This window comes from Oncorhynchus mykiss, unplaced genomic scaffold, assembly GCF_057628025.1.
Source record: "Oncorhynchus mykiss isolate SJ-2025 unplaced genomic scaffold, ASM5762802v1 scaffold93, whole genome shotgun sequence".
Lineage (NCBI taxonomy): Eukaryota > Metazoa > Chordata > Actinopteri > Salmoniformes > Salmonidae > Oncorhynchus > Oncorhynchus mykiss.
Genome location: NW_028322092.1, coordinates 975,716 through 998,353, shown reverse-complemented (window position 1 = coordinate 998,353; position 22,638 = coordinate 975,716). Strand labels below are relative to the sequence as shown.

Below are 22,638 nucleotides of genomic sequence, written 5' to 3'. Positions count from 1 at the left end.
ACAAGGTTATGAGTTCAAGCCCCACCAGGAGCAAGTATTGTTCTTGAAGCCTCTGCCTGTCTCTTTCTTGTCCGGAAAATGATAATTTATTCAAGCCATTTAGGAGTACAATTCATTGGTAATAGGTATGTCATTGAGATGACAGGTCAGAGTGCAGGCAGAGATAGAATACAAATTCATAGCCTTCTGTATCACCAACTATGCAAGCCTGCTCGAAATTCCAAGTGGATGGTTGTTTGCGAAGTGAGTTGGTGCTTCGGCAGAGAAAATAATCACCCAGCGTGGGGCTCAAACCCACGACCCTGAGATTAAGAGTCTCATGCTCTACCGACTGAGCTAGCCAGGTACCTCAATGGTGATCTTGACTTGGTTTGAATATCGTACATCCCAGTTTCTGCAAAATATGGTGATCAGTGAGTGTTGTTGATGGATCCTGTGGTGCAATCTGTTAGCGTGTTGTACTTATACAGCAGTATACAGCAATTAGATGACAAGGTTATGAGTTCAAGCCCCACCAGGAGCAAGTATTGTTCTTGAAGCCTCTGCCTGTCTCTTTCTTGTCCGGAAAATGATAATTTATTCAAGCCATTTAGGAGTACAATTCATTGGTAATAGGTATGTCATTGAGATGACAGGTCATAGTGCAGGCAGAGATAGAATACAAATTCATAGCCTTCTGTATCACCAACTATGCAGGGTGGCAAGCCTGCTCGAAATTCCAAGCGGATGGTTGTCTGCGAAGTGAGATAGAATACAAATTCATAGCCTTCTGTATCACCAACTATGCAGGGTGGCAAGCCTGCTCGAAATTCCAAGTGGATGGTTGTTTGCGAAGTGAGTTGGTGCTTCGGCAGAGAAAATAATCACCCAGCGTTGGGCTCGAACCCACAACCCTGAGATTAAGAGTCTCATACTTTACCGACTGAGCTAGCCAGGTACCTCAATGGTGATCTTGACTTGGTTTGAATATCGTACATCCCAGTTTCTGCAAAATATGGTGATCAGTGAGTGTTGTTGATGGATCCTGTGGTGCAATCTGTTAGCGTGTTGTACTTATACAGCAGTATACAGCAATTAGATGACAAGGTTATGAGTTCAAGCCCCACCAGGAGCAAGTATTGTTCTTGAAGCCTCTGCCTGTCTATTTCTTGTCCGGAAAATGATAATTTATTCAAGCCATTTAGGAGTACAATTCATTGGTAATAGGTATGTCATTGAGATGACAGGTCAGAGTGCAGGCAGAGATATAATACAAATTCATAGCCTTCTGTATCACCAACTATGCAGGGTGGCAAGCCTGCTCGAAATTCCAAGCGGATGGTTGTTTGCGAAGTGAGTTGGTGCTTCGGCAGAGAAAATAATCACCCAACGTGGGGCTCGAACCCACGACCCTGAGATTAAGAGTCTCATGCTGTACCGACTGAGCTAGCCAGGTACTTCAATGGTGATCTTGACTTGGTTTGAATATCGTACATCCCAGTTTCTGCAAAATATGGTGATCAGTGAGAGTGTTGTTGATGGATCCTGTGGTGCAATCTGTTAGCGTGTTGTACTTATACAGCAGTATACAGCAATTAGATGACAAGGTTATGAGTTCAAGCCCCACCAGGAGCAAGTATTCTTCTTGAAGCCTCTGCCTGTCTATTTCTTGTCCGGAAAATGATAATTTATTCAAGCCATTTAGGAGTACAATTCATTGGTAATAGGTATGTCATTGAGATGACAGGTCAGAGTGCAGGCAGAGATAGAATACAAATTCATAGCCTTCTGTATCACCAACTATGCAGAGTGGCAAGCCTGCTCGAAATTCCAAGCGGATGGTTGTTTGCGAAGTGAGTTGGTGCTTCGGCAGAGAAAATAATCACCTAACGTGGGGCTCACGACCCTGAGATTAAGAGTCTCATGCTCTACCGACTGAGCTAGCCAGGTACCTCAATGGTGATCTTGACTTGGTTTGAATATCGTACATCCCAGTTTCTGCAAAATATGGTGATCAGTGAGTGTTGTTGATGGATCCTGTGGTGCAATCTGTTAGCGTGTTGTACTTATACAGCAGTATAAAGCAATTAGATGACAAGGTTATGAGTTCAAGCCCCACCAGGAACAAGTATTCTTCTTGCCTGTCTATTTCTTGTCCGGAAAATGATAATTTATTCAAGCCATTTAGGAGTACAATTCATTGGTAATAGGTATGTCATTGAGATGACAGGTCAGAGTGCAGGCAGAGATAGAATACAAATTCATAGCCTTCTGTATCACCAACTATGCAGGGAGGCAAGCCTGCTCGAAATTCCAAGCGGATGGTTGTTTGCGAAGTGAGTTGGTGCTTCGGCAGAGAAAATAATCACCTAACGTGGGGCTCAAACCCACGACCCTGAGATTAAGAGTCTCATGCTCTACCGACTGAGCTAGCCAGGTGCCTCAATAGTATTTTTGACTTGGTACGAATATCGTACAGCCCAGTTTCTGCAAAATATGGTGATCAGTGAGTGTTGTTGATGGATCCTGTGGTGCAATCTGTTAGCGTGTTGTACTTAAACAGCAGTATACAGCAATTAGATGACAAGGTTATGAGTTCAAGCCCCACTAGGAGCAAGTATTGTTCTTGAAGCCTCTGCCTGTCTATTTCTTGTCCGGAAAATGATAATTTATTCAAGCCATTTAGGAGTACAATTCATTGGTAATAGGTATGTCATTCAGATGACAGGTCAGAGTGCAGGCAGAGATAGAATACAAATTCATAGCCTTCTGTATCACCAACTATGCCCACGACCCACGACCCTGCAACTATGCAGGGTGCTCGAAATTCCAAGCGGATGGTTGTTTGCGAAGTGAGTTGGTGCTTCGGCAGAGAAAATAATCACCCAACGTGGGGCTCGAACCCACGACCCTGAGATTAAGAGTCTCATGCTCTACCGACTGAGCTAGCCAGGTACCTCAATGCTGATCTTGACTTGGTTTGAATATCGTACATCCCAGTTTCTGCAAAATATGGTGATCAGTGAGTGTTGTTGATGGATCCTGTGGTGCAATCTGTTAGCGTGTTGTACTTATACAGCAGTATAAAGCAATTAGATGACAAGGTTATGAGTTCAAGCCCCACCAGGAGCAAGTATTCTTCTTGAAGCCTCTGCCTGTCTATTTCTTGTCCGGAAAATGATAATTTATTCAAGCCATTTAGGAGTACAATTCATTGGTAATAGGTATGTCATTGAGATGACAGGTCAGAGTGCAGGCAGAGATAGAATACAAATTCATAGCCTTCTGTATCACCAACTATGCAGGGTGGCAAGCCTGCTCGAAATTCCAAGCGGATGGTTGTTTGCGAAGTGAGTTGGTGCTTCGGCAGAGAAAATAATCACCTAACGTGGGGCTCACGACCCTGAGATTAAGAGTCTCATGCTCTACCGACTGAGCTAGCCAGGTACCTCAATGGTGATCTTGACTTGGTTTGAATATCGTACATCCCAGTTTCTGCAAAATATGGTGATCAGTGAGTGTTGTTGATGGATCCTGTGGTGCAATCTGTTAGCGTGTTGTACTTATACAGCAGTATAAAGCAATTAGATGACAAGGTTATGAGTTCAAGCCCCACCAGGAGCAAGTATTCTTCTTGCCTGTCTATTTCTTGTCCGGAAAATGATAATTTATTCAAGCCATTTAGGAGTACAATTCATTGGTAATAGGTATGTCATTGAGATGACAGGTCAGAGTGCAGGCAGAGATAGAATACAAATTCATAGCCTTCTGTATCACCAACTATGCAGGGAGGCAAGCCTGCTCGAAATTCCAAGCGGATGGTTGTTTGCGAAGTGAGTTGGTGCTTCGGCAGAGAAAATAATCACCTAACGTGGGGCTCAAACCCACGACCCTGAGATTAAGAGTCTCATGCTCTACCGACTGAGCTAGCCAGGTGCCTCAATAGTATTTTTGACTTGGTACGAATATCGTACAGCCCAGTTTCTGCAAAATATGGTGATCAGTGAGTGTTGTTGATGGATCCTGTGGTGCAATCTGTTAGCGTGTTGTACTTAAACAGCAGTATACAGCAATTAGATGACAAGGTTATGAGTTCAAGCCCCACTAGGAGCAAGTATTGTTCTTGAAGCCTCTGCCTGTCTATTTCTTGTCCGGAAAATGATAATTTATTCAAGCCATTTAGGAGTACAATTCATTGGTAATAGGTATGTCATTCAGATGACAGGTCAGAGTGCAGGCAGAGATAGAATACAAATTCATAGCCTTCTGTATCACCAACTATGCCCACGACCCACGACCCTGCAACTATGCAGGGTGCTCGAAATTCCAAGCGGATGGTTGTTTGCGAAGTGAGTTGGTGCTTCGGCAGAGAAAATAATCACCCAACGTGGGGCTCGAACCCACGACCCTGAGATTAAGAGTCTCATGCTCTACCGACTGAGCTAGCCAGGTACCTCAATGCTGATCTTGACTTGGTTTGAATATCGTACATCCCAGTTTCTGCAAAATATGGTGATCAGTGAGTGTTGTTGATGGATCCTGTGGTGCAATCTGTTAGCGTGTTGTACTTATACAGCAGTATAAAGCAATTAGATGACAAGGTTATGAGTTCAAGCCCCACCAGGAGCAAGTATTCTTCTTGAAGCCTCTGCCTGTCTATTTCTTGTCCGGAAAATGATAATTTATTCAAGCCATTTAGGAGTACAATTCATTGGTAATAGGTATGTCATTGAGATGACAGGTCAGAGTGCAGGCAGAGATAGAATACAAATTCATAGCCTTCTGTATCACCAACTATGCAGGGTGGCAAGCCTGCTCGAAATTCCAAGCGGATGGTTGTTTGCGAAGTGAGTTGGTGCTTCGGCAGAGAAAATAATCACCTAACGTGGGGCTCACGACCCTGAGATTAAGAGTCTCATGCTCTACCGACTGAGCTAGCCAGGTACCTCAATGGTGATCTTGACTTGGTTTGAATATCGTACATCCCAGTTTCTGCAAAATATGGTGATCAGTGAGTGTTGTTGATGGATCCTGTGGTGCAATCTGTTAGCGTGTTGTACTTATACAGCAGTATAAAGCAATTAGATGACAAGGTTATGAGTTCAAGCCCCACCAGGAGCAAGTATTCTTCTTGCCTGTCTATTTCTTGTCCGGAAAATGATAATTTATTCAAGCCATTTAGGAGTACAATTCATTGGTAATAGGTATGTCATTCAGATGACAGGTCAGAGTGCAGGCAGAGATAGAATACAAATTCATAGCCTTCTGTATCACCAACTATGCAGGGAGGCAAGCCTGCTCGAAATTCCAAGCGGATGGTTGTTGGCGAAGTGAGTTGGTGCTTCGGCAGAGAAAATAATCACCTAACGTGGGGCTCGAACTCACGACCCTGAGATTAAGAGTCTCATGCTCTACCGACTGAGCTAGCCAGGTGCCTCAATAGTATTTTTGACTTGGTTTGAATATCGTACATCCCAGTTTCTGCAAAATATGGTGATCAGTGAGTGTTGTTGATGGATCCTGTGGTGCAATCTGTTAGCGTGTTGTACTTAAACAGCAGTATACAGCAATTAGATGACAAGGTTATGAGTTCAAGCCCCACTAGGAGCAAGTATTGTTCTTGAAGCCTCTGCCTGTCTATTTCTTGTCCGGAAAATGATAATTTATTCAAGCCATTTAGGAGTACAATTCATTGGTAATAGGTATGTCATTCAGATGACAGGTCAGAGTGCAGGCAGAGATATAATACAAATTCATAGCCTTCTGTATCACCAACTATGCAGGGAGGCAAGCCTGCTCGAAATTCCAAGCGGATGGTTGTTTGTGAAGTGAGTTGGTGCTTCGGCAGAGAAAATAATCACCTAACGTGGGGCTCGAACCCACGACCCTGAGATTAAGAGTCTCATGCTCTACCGACTGAGCTAGCCAGGTGCCTCAATAGTATTTTTGACTTGGTATGAATATCGTACAGCCCAGTTTCTGCAAAATATGGTGATCAGTGAGTGTTGTTGATGGATCCTGTGGTGCAATCTGTTAGCGTGTTGTACTTAAACAGCAATATACAGCAATTAGATGACAAGGTTATGAGTTCAAGCCCCACTAGGAGCAAGTATTGTTCTTGAAGCCTCTGCCTGTCTATTTCTTGTCCGGAAAATGATAATTTATTCAAGCAATTTAGGAGTACAATTCATTGGTAATAGGTATGTCATTCAGATGACAGGTCAGAGTGCAGGCAGAGATAGAATACAAATTCATAGCCTTCTGTATCACCAACTATGCAGGGTGGCAAGCCTGCTCGAAATTCCAAGCGGATGGTTGTTTGCGAAGTGAGTTGGTGCTTCGGCAGAGAAAATAATCACCTAACGTGGGGCTCACGACCCTGAGATTAAGAGTCTCATGCTCTACCGACTGAGCTAGCCAGGTACCTCAATGGTGATCTTGACTTGGTTTGAATATCGTACATCCCAGTTTCTGCAAAATATGGTGATCAGTGAGTGTTGTTGATGGATCCTGTGGTGCAATCTGTTAGCGTGTTGTACTTATACAGCAGTATACAGCAATTAGATGACAAGGTTATGAGTTCAAGCCCCACCAGGAGCAAGTATTCTTCTTGCCTGTCTATTTCTTGTCCGGAAAATGATAATTTATTCAAGCCATTTAGGAGTACAATTCATTGGTAATAGGTATGTCATTCAGATGACAGGTCAGAGTGCAGGCAGAGATAGAATACAAATTCATAGCCTTCTGTATCACCAACTATGCAGGGAGGCAAGCCTGCTCGAAATTCCAAGCGGATGGTTGTTTGCGAAGTGAGTTGGTGCTTCGGCAGAGAAAATAATCACCTAACGTGGGGCTCGAACCCACGACCCTGAGATTAAGAGTCTCATGCTCTACCGACTGAGCTAGCCAGGTGCCTCAATAGTATTTTTGACTTGGTACGAATATCGTACAGCCCAGTTTCTGCAAAATATGGTGATCAGTGAGTGTTGTTGATGGATCCTGTGGTGCAATCTGTTAGCGTGTTGTACTTAAACAGCAATATACAGCAATTAGATGACAAGGTTATGAGTTCAAGCCCCACTAGGAGCAAGTATTGTTCTTGAAGCCTCTGCCTGTCTATTTCTTGTCCGGAAAATGATAATTTATTCAAGCCATTTAGGAGTACAATTCATTGGTAATAGGTATGTCATTCAGATGACAGGTCAGAGTGCAGGCAGAGATAGAATACAAATTCATAGCCTTCTGTATCACCAACTATGCAGGGTGGCAAGCCTGCTCGAAATTCCAAGCGGATGGTTGTTTGCGAAGTGAGTTGGTGCTTCGGCAGAGAAAATAATCACCAAGAGTGGGGCTCGAACCCACGACCTTGAGATTAAGAGTCTCATGCTCTACCGACTGAGCTAGCCAGGTACCTCAATGGTGATCTTGACTTGGTTTGAATATCGTACATCCCAGTTTCTGCAAAATATGGTGATCAGTGAGTGTTGTTGATGGATCCTGTGGTGCAATCTGTTAGCGTGTTGTACTTATACAGCAGTATACAGCAATTAGATGACAAGGTTATGAGTTCAAGCCCCACCAGGAGCAAGTATTGTTCTTGAAGCCTCTGCCTGTCTATTTCTTGTCCGGAAAATGATAATTTATCAAGCCATTTAGGAGTACAATTCATTGGTAATAGGTATGTCATTGAGATGACAGGTCAGAGTGCAGGCAGAGATAGAATACAAATTCATAGCCTTCTGTATCACCAACTATGCAGAGTGGCAAGCCTGCTCGAAATTCCAAGCGGATGGTTGTTTGCGAAGTGAGTTGGTGTTTCGGCAGAGAAAATAATCACCTAACGTGGGGCTCACGACCCTGAGATTAAGAGTCTCATGCTCTACCGACTGAGCTAGCCAGGTACCTCAATGGTGATCTTGACTTGGTTTGAATATCGTACATCCCAGTTTCTGCAAAATATGGTGATCAGTGAGTGTTGTTGATGGATCCTGTGGTGCAATCTGTTAGCGTGTTGTACTTATACAGCAGTATAAAGCAATTAGACGACAAGGTTATGAGTTCAAGCCCCACCAGGAGCAAGTATTCTTCTTGCCTGTCTATTTCTTGTCCGGAAAACGATAATTTATTCAAGCCATTTAGGAGTACAATTCATTGGTAATAGGTATGTCATTCAGATGACAGGTCAGAGTGCAGGCAGAGATAGAATACAAATTCATAGCCTTCTGTATCACCAACTATGCAGGGAGGCAAGCCTGCTCGAAATTCCAAGCGGATGGTTGTTGGCGAAGTGAGTTGGTGCTTCGGCAGAGAAAATAATCACCTAACGTGGGGCTCGAACCCACGACCCTGAGATTAAGAGTCTCATGCTCTACCGACTGAGCTAGCCAGGTGCCTCAATAGTATTTTTGACTTGGTTTGAATATCGTACATCCCAGTTTCTGCAAAATATGGTGATCAGTGAGGGTTGTTGATGGCTCCTGTGGTGCAATCTGTTAGCGTGTTGTACTTAAACAGCAGTATACAGCAATTAGATGACAAGGTTATGAGTTCAAGCCCCACTAGGAGCAAGTATTGTTCTTGAAGCCTCTGCCTGTCTATTTCTTGTCCGGAAAATGATAATTTATTCAAGCCATTTAGGAGTACAATTCATTGGTAATAGGTATGTCATTCAGATGACAGGTCAGAGTGCAGGCAGAGATAGAATACAAATTCATAGCCTTCTGTATCACCAACTATGCAGGGTGCTCGAAATTCCAAGCGGATGGTTGTTTGCGAAGTGAGTTGGTGCTTCGGCAGAGAAAATAATGACCCAACGTGGGGCTCGAACACACGACCCTGAGATTAAGAGTCTCATGCTCTACCGACTGAGATAGCCAGGTACTTCAATGGTGATCTTGACTTGGTTTGAATATCGTACATCCCAGTTTCTGCAAAATATGGTGATCAGTGAGTGTTGTTGATGGATCCTGTGGTGCAATCTGTTAGCGTGTTGTACTTATACAGCAGTATACAGCAATTAGATGACAAGGTTATGAGTTCAAGCCCCACCAGGAGCAAGTATTCTTCTTGCCTGTCTATTTCTTGTCCGGAAAATGATAATTTATTCAAGCCATTTAGGAGTACAATTCATTGGTAATAGGTATGTCATTCAGATGACAGGTCAGAGTGCAGGCAGAGATAGAATACAAATTCATAGCCTTCTGTATCACCAACTATGCAGGGAGGCAAGCCTGCTCGAAATTCCAAGCGGATGGTTGTTTGCGAAGTGAGTTGGTGCTTCGGCAGAGAAAATAATCACCTAACGTGGGGCTCGAACCCACGACCCTGAGATTAAGAGTCTCATGCTCTACCGACTGAGCTAGCCAGGTGCCTCAGTAGTATTTTTGACTTGGTACGAATATCGTACAGCCCAGTTTCTGCAAAATATGGTGATCAGTGAGTGTTGTTGATGGATCCTGTGGTGCAATCTGTTAGCGTGTTGTACTTAAACAGCAATATACAGCAATTAGATGACAAGGTTATGAGTTCAAGCCCCACTAGGAGCAAGTATTGTTCTTGAAGCCTCTGCCTGTCTATTTCTTGTCCGGAAAATGATAATTTATTCAAGCCATTTAGGAGTACAATTCATTGGTAATAGGTATGTCATTCAGATGACAGGTCAGAGTGCAGGCAGAGATAGAATACAAATTCATAGCCTTCTGTATCACCAACTATGCAGGGTGGCAAGCCTGCTCGAAATTCCAAGCGGATGGTTGTTTGCGAAGTGAGTTGGTGCTTCGGCAGAGAAAATAATCACCCAGCGTGGGGATCGAACCCACGACCCTGAGATTAAGAGTCTCATGCTCTACCGACTGAGCTAGCCAGGTACCTCAATGGTGATCTTGACTTAGTTTGAATATCGTACATCCCAGTTTCTGCAAAATATGGTGATCAGTGAGTGTTGTTGATGGATCCTGTGGTGCAATCTGTTAGCGTGTTGTACTTATACAGCAGTATACAGCAATTAGATGACAAGGTTATGAGTTCAAGCCCCACCAGGAGCAAGTATTCTTCTTGCCTGTCTATTTCTTGTCCGGAAAATGATAATTTATTCAAGCCATTTAGGAGTACAATTCATTGGTAATAGGTATGTCATTCAGATGACAGGTCAGAGTGCAGGCAGAGATAGAATACAAATTCATAGCCTTCTGTATCACCAACTATGCAGGGAGGCAAGCCTGCTCGAAATTCCAAGCGGATGGTTGTTTGCGAAGTGAGTTGGTGCTTCGGCAGAGAAAATAATCACCTAACGTGGGGCTCGAACCCACGACCCTGAGATTAAGAGTCTCATGCTCTACCGACTGAGCTAGCCAGGTGCCTCAGTAGTATTTTTGACTTGGTACGAATATCGTACAGCCCAGTTTCTGCAAAATATGGTGATCAGTGAGTGTTGTTGATGGATCCTGTGGTGCAATCTGTTAGCGTGTTGTACTTAAACAGCAATATACAGCAATTAGATGACAAGGTTATGAGTTCAAGCCCCACTAGGAGCAAGTATTGTTCTTGAAGCCTCTGCCTGTCTATTTCTTGTCCGGAAAATGATAATTTATTCAAGCCATTTAGGAGTACAATTCATTGGTAATAGGTATGTCATTCAGATGACAGGTCAGAGTGCAGGCAGAGATAGAATACAAATTCATAGCCTTCTGTATCACCAACTATGCAGGGTGGCAAGCCTGCTCGAAATTCCAAGCGGATGGTTGTTTGCGAAGTGAGTTGGTGCTTCGGCAGAGAAAATAATCACCCAGCGTGGGGATCGAACCCACGACCCTGAGATTAAGAGTCTCATGCTCTACCGACTGAGCTAGCCAGGTACCTCAATGGTGATCTTGACTTAGTTTGAATATCGTACATCCCAGTTTCTGCAAAATATGGTGATCAGTGAGTGTTGTTGATGGATCCTGTGGTGCAATCTGTTAGCGTGTTGTACTTATACAGCAGTATACAGCAATTAGATGACAAGGTTATGAGTTCAAGCCCCACCAGGAGCAAGTATTGTTCTTGAAGCCTCTGCCTGTCTATTTCTTGTCCGGAAAATGATAATTTATTCAAGCCATTTAGGAGTACAATTCATTGGTAATAGGTATGTCATTGAGATGACAGGTCAGAGTGCAGGCAGAGATAGAATACAAATTCATAGCCTTCTGTATCACCAACTATGCAGAGTGGCAAGCCTGCTCGAAATTCCAAGCGGATGGTTGTTTGCGAAGTGAGTTGGTGCTTCGGCAGAGAAAATAATCACCTAACGTGGGGCTCACGACCCTGAGATTAAGAGTCTCATGCTCTACCGACTGAGCTAGCCAGGTACCTCAATGGTGATCTTGACTTGGTTTGAATATCGTACATCCCAGTTTCTGCAAAATATGGTGATCAGTGAGTGTTGTTGATGGATCCTGTGGTGCAATCTGTTAGCGTGTTGTACTTATACAGCAGTATAAAGCAATTAGATGACAAGGTTATGAGTTCAAGCCCCACCAGGAGCAAGTATTCTTCTTGCCTGTCTATTTCTTGTCCGGAAAATGATAATTTATTCAAGCCATTTAGGAGTACAATTCATTGGTAATAGGTATGTCATTCAGATGACAGGTCAGAGTGCAGGCAGAGATAGAATACAAATTCATAGCCTTCTGTATCACCAACTATGCAGGGAGGCAAGCCTGCTCGAAATTCCAAGCGGATGGTTGTTGGCGAAGTGAGTTGGTGCTTCGGCAGAGAAAATAATCACCTAACGTGGGGCTCGAACCCACGACCCTGAGATTAACAGTCTCATGCTCTACCGACTGAGCTAGCCAGGTGCCTCAATAGTATTTTTGACTTGGTTTGAATATCGTACATCCCAGTTTCTGCAAAATATGGTGATCAGTGAGGGTTGTTGATGGATCCTGTGGTGCAATCTGTTAGCGTGTTGTACTTAAACAGCAGTATACAGCAATTAGATGACAAGGTTATGAGTTCAAGCCCCACTAGGAGCAAGTAAGTATTGTTCTTGAAGCCTCTGCCTGTCTATTTCTTGTCCGGAAAATGATAATTTATTCAAGCCATTTAGGGGTACAATTCATTGGTAATAGGTATGTCATTCAGATGACAGGTCAGAGTGCAGGCAGAGATAGAATACAAATTCATAGCCTTCTGTATCACCAACTTTGCAGGGTGGCAAGCCTGCTCGAAATTCCAAGCGGATGGTTGTTTGCGAAGTGAGTTGGTGCTTCGGCAGAGAAAATAATCACCTAACATGGGGCTCGAACCCAAGACCCTGAGATTAAGAGTCTCATGCTCTACCGACTGAGCTAGCCAGGTACTTCAATGGTGATCTTGACTTGGTTTGAATATCGTACATCCCAGTTTCTGCAAAATATGGTGATCAGTGAGAGTGTTGTTGATGGATCCTGTGGTGCAATCTGTTAGCATGTTGTACTTATACAGCAGTATACAGCAATTAGATGACAAGGTTATGAGTTCAAGCCCCACCAGGAGCAAGTATTGTTCTTGAAGCCTCTGCCTGTCTATTTCTGGTCCGGAAAATGATAATTTATTCAAGCCATTTAGGAGTACAATTCATTGGTAATAGGTATGTCATTGAGATGACAGGTCAGAGTGCAGGCAGAGATAGAATACAAATTCATAGCCTTCTGTATCACCAACTATGCAGAGTGGCAAGCCTGCTCGAAATTCCAAGCGGATGGTTGTTTGCGAAGTGAGTTGGTGCTTCGGCAGAGAAAATAATCACCCAACGTGGGGCTCGAACCCACGACCCTGAGATTAAGAGTCTCATGCTCTACCGACTGAGCTAGCCAGGTACTTCAATGGTGATCTTAACTTGGTTTGAATATCGTACATCCCAGTTTCTGCAAAATATGGTGATCAGTGAGAGTGTTGTTGATGGATCCTGTGGTGCAATCTGTTAGCATGTTGTACTTATACAGCAGTATACAGCAATTAGATGACAAGGTTATGAGTTCAAGCCCCACCAGGAGCAAGTATTGTTCTTGAAGCCTCTGCCTGTCTATTTCTGGTCCGGAAAATGATAATTTATTCAAGCCATTTAGGAGTACAATTCATTGGTAATAGGTATGTCATTGAGATGACAGGTCAGAGTGCAGGCAGAGATATAATACAAATTCATAGCCTTCTGTATCACCAACTATGCAGGGTGGCAAGCCTGCTCGAAATTCCAAGCGGATGGTTGTTTGCGAAGTGAGTTGGTGCTTCGGCAGAGAAAATAATCACCTAACGTGGGGCTCACGACCCTGAGATTAAGAGTCTCATGCTCTACCGACTGAGCTAGCCAGGTACCTCAATGGTGATCTTGACTTGGTTTGAATATCGTACATCCCAGTTTCTGCAAAATATGGTGATCAGTGAGTGTTGTTGATGGATCCTGTGGTGCAATCTGTTAGCGTGTTGTACTTATACAGCAGTATAAAGCAATTAGATGACAATGTTATGAGTTCAAGCCCCACCAGGAGCAAGTATTCTTCTTGCCTGTCTATTTCTTGTCCGGAAAATGATAATTTATTCAAGCCATTTAGGAGTACAATTCATTGGTAATAGGTATGTCATTCAGATGACAGGTCAGAGTGCAGGCAGAGATAGAATACAAATTCATAGCCTTCTGTATCACCAACTATGCAGGGAGGCAAGCCTGCTCGAAATTCCAAGCGGATGGTTGTTTGCGAAGTGAGTTGGTGCTTCGGCAGAGAAAATAATCACCTAACGTGGGGCTCGAACCCACGACCCTGAGATTAAGAGTCTCATGCTCTACCGACTGAGCTAGCCAGGTGCCTCAATAGTATTTTTGACTTGGTACGAATATCGTACAGCCCAGTTTCTGCAAAATATGGTGATCAGTGAGTGTTGTTGATGGATCCTGTGGTGCAATCTGTTAGCGTGTTGTACTTAAACAGCAATATACAACAATTAGATGACAAGGTTATGAGTTCAAGCCCCACTAGGAGCAAGTATTGTTCTTGAAGCCTCTGCCTGTCTATTTCTTGTCCGGAAAATGATAATTTATTCAAGCCATTTAGGAGTACAATTCATTGGTAATAGGTATGTCATTCAGATGACAGGTCAGAGTGCAGGCAGAGATAGAATACAAATTCATAGCCTTCTGTATCACCAACTATGCAGGGTGGCAAGCCTGCTCGAAATTCCAAGCGGATGGTTGTTTGCGAAGTGAGTTGGTGCTTCGGCAGAGAAAATAATCACCCAACGTGTTAGCGTGTGGGGCTCGAACCCACGACCCTGAGATTAAGAGTCTCATGCTCTACCGACTGAGCTAGCCAGGTGCCTCAATAGTATTTTTGACTTGGTACGAATATCGTACATCCCAGTTTCTGCAAAATATGGTGATCAGTGAGAGTGTTGTTGATGGATCCTGTGGTGCAATCTGTTAGCATGTTGTACTTATACAGCAGTATACAGCAATTAGATGACAAGGTTATGAGTTCAAGCCCCACCAGGAGCAAGTATTGTTCCTGAAGCCTCTGCCTGTCTATTTCTGGTCCGGAAAATGATAATTTATTCAAGCCATTTAGGAGTACAATTCATTGGTAATAGGTATGTCATTGAGATGACGGGTCAGAGTGCAGGCAGAGATAGAATACAAATTCATAGCCTTCTGTATCACCAACTATGCAGAGTGGCAAGCCTGCTCGAAATTCCAAGCGGATGGTTGTTTGCGAAGTGAGTTGGTGCTTCGGCAGAGAAAATAATCACCTAACGTGGGGCTCACGACCCTGAGATTAAGAGTCTCATGCGCTACCGACTGAGCTAGCCAGGTACCTCAATGGTGATCTTGACTTGGTTTGAATATCGTACATCCCAGTTTCTGCAAAATATGGTGATCAGTGAGTGTTGTTGATAGATCCTGTGGTGCAATCTGTTAGCGTGTTGTACTTATACAGCAGTATAAAGCAATTAGATGACAAGGTTATGAGTTCAAGCCCCACCAGGAGCAAGTATTCTTCTTGCCTGTCTATTTCTTGTCCGGAAAATGATAATTTATTCAAGCCATTTAGGAGTACAATTCATTGGTAATAGGTATGTCATTCAGATGACAGGTCAGAGTGCAGGCAGAGATAGAATACAAATTCATAGCCTTCTGTATCACCAACTATGCAGGGAGGCAAGCCTGCTCGAAATTCCAAGCGGATGGTTGTTTGCGAAGTGAGTTGGTGCTTCGGCAGAGAAAATAATCACCTAACGTGGGGCTCGAACCCACGACCCTGAGATTAAGAGTCTCATGCTCTACCGACTGAGCTAGCCAGGTACCTCAATGGTGATCTTGACTTGGTTTGAATATCGTACATCCCAGTTTCTGCAAAATATGGTGATCAGTGAGTGTTGTTGATGGATCCTGTGGTGCAATCTGTTAGCGTGTTGTACTTATACAGCAGTATACAGCAATTAGATGACAAGGTTATGAGTTCAAGCCCCACCAGGAGCAAGTATTGTTCTTGAAGCCTCTGCCTGTCCATTTCTTGTCCGGAAAATGATAATTTATTCAAGCCATTTAGGAGTACAATTCATTGGTAATAGGTATGTCATTGAGATGACAGGTCAGAGTGCAGGCAGAGATAGAATACAAATTCATAGCCTTCTGTATCACCAACTATGCAGGGAGGCAAGCCTGCTCGAAATTCCAAGTGGATGGTTGTTGGCGAAGTGAGTTGGTGCTTCGGCAGAGAAAATAATCACCTAACGTGGGGCTCGAACCCACGACCCTGAGATTAAGAGTCTCATGCTCTACCGACTGAGCTAGCCAGGTGCCTCAATAGCATTTTTGACTTGGTACGAATATCGTACAGCCCAGTTTTTGCAAAATATGGTGATCAGTGAGTGTTGTTGATGGATCCTGTGGTGCAATCTGTTAGCGTGTTGTACTTAAACAGCAGTATACAGCAATTAGATGACAAGGTTATGAGTTCAAGCCCCACTAGGAGCAAGTATTGTTCTTGAAGCCTCTGCCTGTCTATTTCTTGTCCGGAAAATGATAATTTATTCAAGCCATTTAGGAGTACAATTCATTGGTAATAGGTATGTCATTCAGATGACAGGTCAGAGTGCAGGCAGAGATAGAATACAAATTCATAGCCTTCTGTATCACCAACTATGCAGGGTGGCAAGCCTGCTCGAAATTCCAAGCGGATGGTTGTTTGCGAAGTGAGTTGGTGCTTCGGCAGAGAAAATAATCACCCAACGTGTTAGCGTGTGGGGCTCGAACCCACGACCCTGAGATTAAGAGTCTCATGCTCTACCGACTGAGCTAGCCAGGTGCCTCAATAGTATTTTTGACTTGGTACGAATATCGTACATCCCAGTTTCTGCAAAATATGGTGATCAGTGAGAGTGTTGTTGATGGATCCTGTGGTGCAATCTGTTAGCATGTTGTACTTATACAGCAGTATACAGCAATTAGATGACAAGGTTATGAGTTCAAGCCCCACCAGGAGCAAGTATTGTTCTTGAAGCCTCTGCCTGTCTATTTCTGGTCCGGAAAATGATAATTTATTCAAGCCATTTAGGAGTACAATTCATTGGTAATAGGTATGTCATTGAGATGACGGGTCAGAGTGCAGGCAGAGATAGAATACAAATTCATAGCCTTCTGTATCACCAACTATGCAGAGTGGCAAGCCTGCTCGAAATTCCAAGCGGATGGTTGTTTGCGAAGTGAGTTGGTGCTTCGGCAGAGAAAATAATCACCTAACGTGGGGCTCACGACCCTGAGATTAAGAGTCTCATGCTCTACCGACTGAGCTAGCCAGGTACCTCAATGGTGATCTTGACTTGGTTTGAATATCGTACATCCCAGTTTCTGCAAAATATGGTGATCAGTGAGTGTTGTTGATGGATCCTGTGGTGCAATCTGTTAGCGTGTTGTACTTATACAGCAGTATAAAGCAATTAGATGACAAGGTTATGAGTTCAAGCCCCACCAGGAGCAAGTATTCTTCTTGCCTGTCTATTTCTTGTCCGGAAAATGATAATTTATTCAAGCCATTTAGGAGTACAATTCATTGGTAATAGGTATGTCATTCAGATGACAGGTCAGAGTGCAGGCAGAGATAGAATACAAATTCATAGCCTTCTGTATCACCAACTATGCAGGGAGGCAAGCCTGCTCGAAATTCCAAGCGGATGGTTGTTTGCGAAGTGAGTTGGTGCTTCGGCAGAGAAAATAATCACCTAACGTGGGGCTCGAACCCACGACCCTGAGATTAAGAGTCTCATGCTCTACCGACTGAGCTAGCCAGGTGCCTCAATAGTATTTTTGACTTGGTACGAATATCGTACAGCCCAGTTTCTGCAAAATATGGTGATCAGTGAGTGTTGTTGATGGATCCTGTGGTGCAATCTGTTAGCGTGTTGTACTTAAACAGCAATATACAACAATTAGATGACAAGGTTATGAGTTCAAGCCCCACTAGGAGCAAGTATTGTTCTTGAAGCCTCTGCCTGTCTATTTCTTGTCCGGAAAATGATAATTTATTCAAGCCATTTAGGAGTACAATTCATTGGTAATAGGTATGTCATTCAGATGACAGGTCAGAGTGCAGGCAGAGATAGAATACAAATTCATAGCCTTCTGTATCACCAACTATGCAGGGTGGCAAGCCTGCTCGAAATTCCAAGCGGATGGTTGTTTGCGAAGTGAGTTGGTGCTTCGGCAGAGAAAATAATCACCCAGCGTGGGGCTCGAACCCACGACCCTGAGATTAAGAGTCTCATGCTCTACCGACTGAGCTAGCCAGGTACCTCAATGGTGATCTTGACTTGGTTTGAATATCGTACATCCCAGTTTCTGCAAAATATGGTGATCAGTGAGTGTTGTTGATGGATCCTGTGGTGCAATCTGTTAGCGTGTTGTACTTATACAGCAGTATACAGCAATTAGATGACAAGGTTATGAGTTCAAGCCCCACCAGGAGCAAGTATTGTTCTTGAAGCCTCTGCCTGTCCATTTCTTGTCCGGAAAATGATAATTTATTCAAGCCATTTAGGAGTACAATTCATTGGTAATAGGTATGTCATTGAGATGACAGGTCAGAGTGCAGGCAGAGATAGAATACAAATTCATAGCCTTCTGTATCACCAACTATGCAGGGAGGCAAGCCTGCTCGAAATTCCAAGCGGATGGTTGTTGGCGAAGTGAGTTGGTGCTTCGGCAGAGAAAATAATCACCTAACGTGGGGCTCGAACCCACGACCCTGAGATTAAGAGTCTCATGCTCTACCGACTGAGCTAGCCAGGTGCCTCAATAGTATTTTTGACTTGGTACGAATATCGTACAGCCCAGTTTTTGCAAAATATGGTGATCAGTGAGTGTTGTTGATGGATCCTGTGGTGCAATCTGTTAGCGTGTTGTACTTAAACAGCAGTATACAGCAATTAGATGACAAGGTTATGAGTTCAAGCCCCACTAGGAGCAAGTATTGTTCTTGAAGCCTCTGCCTGTCTATTTCTTGTCCGGAAAATGATAATTTATTCAAGCCATTTAGGAGTACAATTCATTGGTAATAGGTATGTCATTCAGATGACAGGTCAGAGTGCAGGCAGAGCTAGAATACAAATTCATAGCCTTCTGTATCACCAACTATGCAGAGTGGCAAGCCTGCTCGAAATTCCAAGCGGATGGTTGTTTGCGAAGTGAGTTGGTGCTTCGGCAGAGAAAATAATCACCTAACGTGGGGCTCACGACCCTGAGATTAAGAGTCTCATGCTCTACCGACTGAGCTAGCCAGGTACCTCAATGCTGATCTTGACTTGGTTTGAATATCGTACATCCCAGTTTCTGCAAAATATGGTGATCAGTGAGTGTTGTTGACGGATCCTGTGGTGCAATCTGTTAGCGTGTTGTACTTATACAGCAGTATAAAGCAATTAGATGACAAGGTTATGAGTTCAAGCCCCACCAGGAGCAAGTATTCTTCTTGCCTGTCTATTTCTTGTCCGGAAAATGATAATTTATTCAAGCCATTTAGGAGTACAATTCATTGGTAATAGGTATGTCATTCAGATGACAGGTCAGAGTGCAGGCAGAGATAGAATACAAATTCATAGCCTTCTGTATCACCAACTATGCAGGGAGGCAAGCCTGCTCGAAATTCCAAGCGGATGGTTGTTTGCGAAGTGAGTTGGTGCTTCGGCAGAGAAAATAATCACCTAACGTGGGGCTCGAACCCACGACCCTGAGATTAAGAGTCTCATGCTCTACCGACTGAGCTAGCCAGGTACCTCAATGGTGATCTTGACTTGGTTTGAATATCGTACATCCCAGTTTCTGCAAAATATGGTGATCAGTGAGTGTTGTTGATGGATCCTGTGGTGCAATCTGTTAGCGTGTTGTACTTATACAGCAGTATACAGCAATTAGATGACAAGGTTATGAGTTCAAGCCCCACCAGGAGCAAGTATTGTTCTTGAAGCCTCTGCCTGTCCATTTCTTGTCCGGAAAATGATAATTTATTCAAGCCATTTAGGAGTACAATTCATTGGTAATAGGTATGTCATTGAGATGACAGGTCAGAGTGCAGGCAGAGATAGAATACAAATTCATAGCCTTCTGTATCACCAACTATGCAGGGAGGCAAGCCTGCTCGAAATTCCAAGCGGATGGTTGTTGGCGAAGTGAGTTGGTGCTTCGGCAGAGAAAATAATCACCTAACGTGGGGCTCGAACCCACGACCCTGAGATTAAGAGTCTCATGCTCTACCGACTGAGCTAGCCAGGTGCCTCAATAGCATTTTTGACTTGGTACGAATATCGTACAGCCCAGTTTTTGCAAAATATGGTGATCAGTGAGTGTTGTTGATGGATCCTGTGGTGCAATCTGTTAGCGTGTTGTACTTAAACAGCAGTATACAGCAATTAGATGACAAGGTTATGAGTTCAAGCCCCACTAGGAGCAAGTATTGTTCTTGAAGCCTCTGCCTGTCTATTTCTTGTCCGGAAAATGATAATTTATTCAAGCCATTTAGGAGTACAATTCATTGGTAATAGGTATGTCATTCAGATGACAGGTCAGAGTGCAGGCAGAGCTAGAATACAAATTCATAACCTTCTGTATCACCAACTATGCAGAGTGGCAAGCCTGCTCGAAATTCCAAGCGGATGGTTGTTTGCGAAGTGAGTTGGTGCTTCGGCAGAGAAAATAATCACCTAACGTGGGGCTCACGACCCTGAGATTAAGAGTCTCATGCTCTACCGACTGAGCTAGCCAGGTACCTCAATGCTGATCTTGACTTGGTTTGAATATCGTACATCCCAGTTTCTGCAAAATATGGTGATCAGTGAGTGTTGTTGACGGATCCTGTGGTGCAATCTGTTAGCGTGTTGTACTTATACAGCAGTATAAAGCAATTAGATGACAAGGTTATGAGTTCAAGCCCCACCAGGAGCAAGTATTCTTCTTGCCTGTCTATTTCTTGTCCGGAAAATGTTAATTTATTCAAGCCATTTAGGAGTACAATTCATTGGTAATAGGTATGTCATTGAGATGACAGGTCAGAGTGCAGGCAGAGATATAATACAAATTCATAGCCTTCTGTATCACCAACTATGCAGGGTGGCAAGCCTGCTCGAAATTCCAAGCGGATGGTTGTTTGCGAAGTGAGTTGGTGCTTCGGCAGAGAAAATAATAACCCAACGTGGGGCTCGAACCCACGACCCTGAGATTAAGAGTCTCATGCTCTACCGACTGAGCTAGCCAGGTACTTCAATGGTGATCTTGACTTGGTTTGAATATCGTACATCCCAGTTTCTGCAAAATATGGTGATCAGTGAGAGTGTTGTTGATGGATCCTGTGGTGCAATCTGTTAGCATGTTGTACTTATACAGCAGTATACAGCAATTAGATGACAAGGTTATGAGTTCAAGCCCCACCAGGAGCAAGTATTGTTCTTGAAGCCTCTGCCTGTCTATTTCTGGTCCGGAAAATGATAATTTATTCAAGCCATTTAGGAGTACAATTCATTGGTAATAGGTATGTCATTGAGATGACAGGTCAGAGTGCAAGCAGAGATAGAATACAAATTCATAGCCTTCTGTATCACCAACTATGCAGAGTGGCAAGCCTGCTCGAAATTCCAAGCGGATGGTTGTTTGCGAAGTGAGTTGGTGCTTCGGCAGAGAAAATAATCACCTAACGTGGGGCTCACGACCCTGAGATTAAGAGTCTCATGCTCTACCGACTGAGCTAGCCAGGTACCTCAATGGTGATCTTGACTTGGTTTGAATATCGTACATCCCAGTTTCTGCAAAATATGGTGATCAGTGAGTGTTGTTGATGGATCCTGTGGTGCAATCTGTTAGCGTGTTGTACTTATACAGCAGTATAAAGCAATTAGATGACAAGGTTATGAGTTCAAGCCCCACCAGGAGCAAGTATTCTTCTTGCCTGTCTATTTCTTGTCCGGAAAATGATAATTTATTCAAGCCATTTAGGAGTACAATTCATTGGTAATAGGTATGTCATTCAGATGACAGGTCAGAGTGCAGGCAGAGATAGAATACAAATTCATAGCCTTCTGTATCACCAACTATGCAGGGAGGCAAGCCTGCTCGAAATTCCAAGCGGATGGTTGTTTGCGAAGTGAGTTGGTGCTTCGGCAGAGAAAATAATCACCTAACGTGGGGCTCGAACCCACGACCCTGAGATTAAGAGTCTCATGCTCTACCGACTGAGCTAGCCAGGTGCCTCAATAGTATTTTTGACTTGGTACGAATATCGTACAGCCCAGTTTCTGCAAAATATGGTGATCAGTGAGTGTTGTTGATGGATCCTGTGGTGCAATCTGTTAGCGTGTTGTACTTAAACAGCAATATACAACAATTAGATGACAAGGTTATGAGTTCAAGCCCCACTAGGAGCAAGTATTGTTCTTGAAGCCTCTGCCTGTCTATTTCTTGTCCGGAAAATGATAATTTATTCAAGCCATTTAGGAGTACAATTCATTGGTAATAGGTATGTCATTCAGATGACAGGTCAGAGTGCAGGCAGAGATAGAATACAAATTCATAGCCTTCTGTATCACCAACTATGCAGGGTGGCAAGCCTGCTCGAAATTCCAAGCGGATGGTTGTTTGCGAAGTGAGTTGGTGCTTCGGCAGAGAAAATAATCACCCAGCGTGGGGCTCGAACCCACGACCCTGAGATTAAGAGTCTCATGCTCTACCGACTGAGCTAGCCAGGTACCTCAATGTTTATCTTGACTTGGTTTGAATATCGTACATCCCAGTTTCTGCAAAATATGGTGATCAGTGAGTGTTGTTGATGGATCCTGCGGTGCAATCTGTTAGCGTGTTGTACTTATACAGCAGTATACAGCAATTAGATGACAAGGTTATGAGTTCAAGCCCCACCAGGAGCAAGTATTGTTCTTGAAGCCTCTGCCTGTCCATTTCTTGTCCGGAAAATGATAATTTATTCAAGCCATTTAGGAGTACAATTCATTGGTAATAGGTATGTCATTGAGATGACAGGTCAGAGTGCAGGCAGAGATAGAATACAAATTCATAGCCTTCTGTATCACCAACTATGCAGGGAGGCAAGCCTGCTCGAAATTCCAAGCGGATGGTTGTTGGCGAAGTGAGTTGGTGCTTCGGCAGAGAAAATA

The 22,638-nt window shown here is 43.6% G+C and overlaps 17 non-coding genes across 17 annotated transcripts; all 17 read right to left on the bottom strand.

The window, feature by feature from the left end:
* Nucleotides 1–5,837: 5,837 nt before the first annotated feature.
* Nucleotides 5,838–5,910, bottom strand: trnak-cuu (transfer RNA lysine (anticodon CUU)). The gene has a single exon. It is a non-coding gene; the product is annotated as a tRNA-Lys (tRNA).
* Nucleotides 5,911–6,818: 908 nt separating this feature from the next.
* On the bottom strand, nt 6,819–6,891 carry trnak-cuu (transfer RNA lysine (anticodon CUU)). Its single transcript has one exon. It is a non-coding gene; the product is annotated as a tRNA-Lys (tRNA).
* Nucleotides 6,892–8,296: 1,405 nt separating this feature from the next.
* trnak-cuu (transfer RNA lysine (anticodon CUU)) lies at nt 8,297–8,369 on the bottom strand. The gene has a single exon. It is a non-coding gene; the product is annotated as a tRNA-Lys (tRNA).
* A 905-nt stretch (nt 8,370–9,274) lies between these two features.
* Nucleotides 9,275–9,347, bottom strand: trnak-cuu (transfer RNA lysine (anticodon CUU)). Its single transcript has one exon. It is a non-coding gene; the product is annotated as a tRNA-Lys (tRNA).
* Nucleotides 9,348–9,772: 425 nt separating this feature from the next.
* trnak-cuu (transfer RNA lysine (anticodon CUU)) lies at nt 9,773–9,845 on the bottom strand. Its single transcript has one exon. It is a non-coding gene; the product is annotated as a tRNA-Lys (tRNA).
* Nucleotides 9,846–10,261: 416 nt separating this feature from the next.
* trnak-cuu (transfer RNA lysine (anticodon CUU)) lies at nt 10,262–10,334 on the bottom strand. The gene has a single exon. It is a non-coding gene; the product is annotated as a tRNA-Lys (tRNA).
* A 425-nt stretch (nt 10,335–10,759) lies between these two features.
* On the bottom strand, nt 10,760–10,832 carry trnak-cuu (transfer RNA lysine (anticodon CUU)). The gene has a single exon. It is a non-coding gene; the product is annotated as a tRNA-Lys (tRNA).
* Nucleotides 10,833–13,725: 2,893 nt separating this feature from the next.
* trnak-cuu (transfer RNA lysine (anticodon CUU)) lies at nt 13,726–13,798 on the bottom strand. Its single transcript has one exon. It is a non-coding gene; the product is annotated as a tRNA-Lys (tRNA).
* Nucleotides 13,799–15,216: 1,418 nt separating this feature from the next.
* trnak-cuu (transfer RNA lysine (anticodon CUU)) lies at nt 15,217–15,289 on the bottom strand. Its single transcript has one exon. It is a non-coding gene; the product is annotated as a tRNA-Lys (tRNA).
* Nucleotides 15,290–15,714: 425 nt separating this feature from the next.
* On the bottom strand, nt 15,715–15,787 carry trnak-cuu (transfer RNA lysine (anticodon CUU)). Its single transcript has one exon. It is a non-coding gene; the product is annotated as a tRNA-Lys (tRNA).
* Nucleotides 15,788–17,205: 1,418 nt separating this feature from the next.
* On the bottom strand, nt 17,206–17,278 carry trnak-cuu (transfer RNA lysine (anticodon CUU)). Its single transcript has one exon. It is a non-coding gene; the product is annotated as a tRNA-Lys (tRNA).
* A 425-nt stretch (nt 17,279–17,703) lies between these two features.
* Nucleotides 17,704–17,776, bottom strand: trnak-cuu (transfer RNA lysine (anticodon CUU)). Its single transcript has one exon. It is a non-coding gene; the product is annotated as a tRNA-Lys (tRNA).
* A 425-nt stretch (nt 17,777–18,201) lies between these two features.
* Nucleotides 18,202–18,274, bottom strand: trnak-cuu (transfer RNA lysine (anticodon CUU)). The gene has a single exon. It is a non-coding gene; the product is annotated as a tRNA-Lys (tRNA).
* Nucleotides 18,275–19,182: 908 nt separating this feature from the next.
* On the bottom strand, nt 19,183–19,255 carry trnak-cuu (transfer RNA lysine (anticodon CUU)). Its single transcript has one exon. It is a non-coding gene; the product is annotated as a tRNA-Lys (tRNA).
* A 425-nt stretch (nt 19,256–19,680) lies between these two features.
* trnak-cuu (transfer RNA lysine (anticodon CUU)) lies at nt 19,681–19,753 on the bottom strand. The gene has a single exon. It is a non-coding gene; the product is annotated as a tRNA-Lys (tRNA).
* A 1,891-nt stretch (nt 19,754–21,644) lies between these two features.
* On the bottom strand, nt 21,645–21,717 carry trnak-cuu (transfer RNA lysine (anticodon CUU)). Its single transcript has one exon. It is a non-coding gene; the product is annotated as a tRNA-Lys (tRNA).
* A 425-nt stretch (nt 21,718–22,142) lies between these two features.
* On the bottom strand, nt 22,143–22,215 carry trnak-cuu (transfer RNA lysine (anticodon CUU)). The gene has a single exon. It is a non-coding gene; the product is annotated as a tRNA-Lys (tRNA).
* Between the last annotated feature and the right edge of the window lie 423 nt (nt 22,216–22,638).